This window comes from Neophocaena asiaeorientalis, unplaced genomic scaffold, assembly GCF_003031525.2.
Source record: "Neophocaena asiaeorientalis asiaeorientalis breed wild unplaced genomic scaffold, Neophocaena_asiaeorientalis_V1.1 scaffold52, whole genome shotgun sequence".
NCBI classification, from domain to species: domain Eukaryota; kingdom Metazoa; phylum Chordata; class Mammalia; order Artiodactyla; family Phocoenidae; genus Neophocaena; species Neophocaena asiaeorientalis.
The window spans coordinates 2,743,090-2,744,961 of NW_020173927.1; the positions used below are offsets into that span (position 1 = coordinate 2,743,090).

General features: G+C 40.9%; 1 pseudogene; it reads left to right on the forward strand.

Annotated features, from left to right (window-relative positions):
* Positions 1–530: 530 nt before the first annotated feature.
* Positions 531–1,050, forward strand: LOC112404525 (glycine cleavage system H protein, mitochondrial-like; annotated as a pseudogene).
* The last annotated feature ends 822 nt before the right edge of the window (positions 1,051–1,872 follow it).

Below are 1,872 nucleotides of genomic sequence, written 5' to 3' on the forward strand. Positions count from 1 at the left end.
CATTAAGCCATCACATTACAGTCTCCTGACGGTGAGCCCTGAGGGAACCCAGGATAGAAACAGGATGCCCGCCATCAAGCCCTCAGTCACTTCAGACACCCCACGAAGATGCACCCTGAGGAGATTCAGGATGGGAAAGCACAGGATACCGGCCCCAGACAGCCGAGGTGCACATCAAAGGAACAATTTCAGTGAGTCCAGACTCTTGCATCTTCCCATACAGAGAAAAGCACCAGTTTCCTTAACTTGAGATGTCTGGTTTTCTTTAATTAACAATAATCTTTTGACATTCCCTCTACCCAGTCTTTTTTGCAAAAACTCCTCTATAACCTGGCTCCCCACCTTGTCTCTTCAGAGTGATCTGAGATTCTTTGTCCCCGGCTTAAGTCCTCATTTTTTGTCCACCGGATTAAACAACTCTCAACTTTTAGGTTGTGCATTATTTTCAGTTGACAGTTTGAAAGAGAAAAATTGGGAGCTATTATAAGGCACATTTTCTAATAAAAATGAAAGTAGTGAATTCTGCGAACATGGCTCTGCGAGCGGCAAGGAGTGTGCCAGCCACGGTCTGCAGCCTGCACGCCATCTCTGTGCCCAACATGCCCTGCCCACCGTGGCCCTGGGGACTGAGGGTGGGCGCCGGCGGGGCGCTGCGCACCAGCCCCGCTCTGCTGTCGGTGCGTAAATTCACAGACAAACATGAATGGGTAACAACAGAAAACGGTGTTGGAACAGTGGGCGTCAGCGATTTTGCACAGGAAGCTTTGGGAGATGTTGTTTACTGTAGGCTGCCTGAAGCTGGGACAAAATTGAACAAACGAGGAATTTGGTGCTTTGGAAAATGTGAAAGCTGCTAATGAACTCCATTCTCCTCTATCAGGAGAAGTAACTGAAATTAATGAAGCTCTAGCAGAAAATCTAGGACTTGTCAACAAATCTTGTTATGAAGATGGTTGGCTGATCACGATGATACTCAGTAACCCTTCAGAACTAGATGAACTAATGAGTGAAGAAGCATATGAGAAATACATAAAATCTATTGAGGAGTGAACATGGAACCCCTAAGTAAACTAGTTTGAAACAAATTAATCTAGCATAGTTGTCTTAAATTAGTAGCTGATAGATTTTTCTAAAAGCAACTTTTAGCAAAAGAAACTACTTGCTACAATATTGCCTGAAGAAAATACCCTTTAACTTCCTAATGATGTCAGATAAACCCTATGCATCTTTTTCACAACAGCCTATGATTTTTAGGCTAGCCTCCAGTTATAACATTCAGAATTCCTGAAATTATCTGTGGTAAAACTAGTTATAAAAATTATGTAGTTCAAGAATAACATTGTTATCTTAACCTTATATAATATTGTAAATTGCTTACAGCCATCCCTGGATTTGGATCAAAATACTCAATGATTTTCGCACTGGAAATAAATGGCAGTGGAGAAAAGTTTGTGAGTTGTGTAGTGTCCAATGAAGAGCATTACTCTCTTAATTTTGTAATATCCTGTGTTTGCTGGTACTATTTTTGTACAGTGAAGAAACAGCCTTGCAGGAAAATAAGAAACGGTTTAATAATAAAATATTCAACTTCTTAAAAAAAAATGAAAGTAGCAGTATGCTCCTTTTCATTTAGTCAAGAGGGAAAATTGTCCCCGAGCCCCACCAGCCTTGGCATTCACTTGCCAATCTTGAAACTCCCAGTGCTTTATTCTCAACACAATGAACATTCTTAGTAGAGACTATGATTTATATGTCTTTGAATAACATCTCTTGTCCTGAATTAAATTATTACCTATAATAGAAAAAACAGCTGTAAATTATGGGCATCGGACATTCTCAGGACCCACGTTGCACTCAGTACTGGGAGGGTGA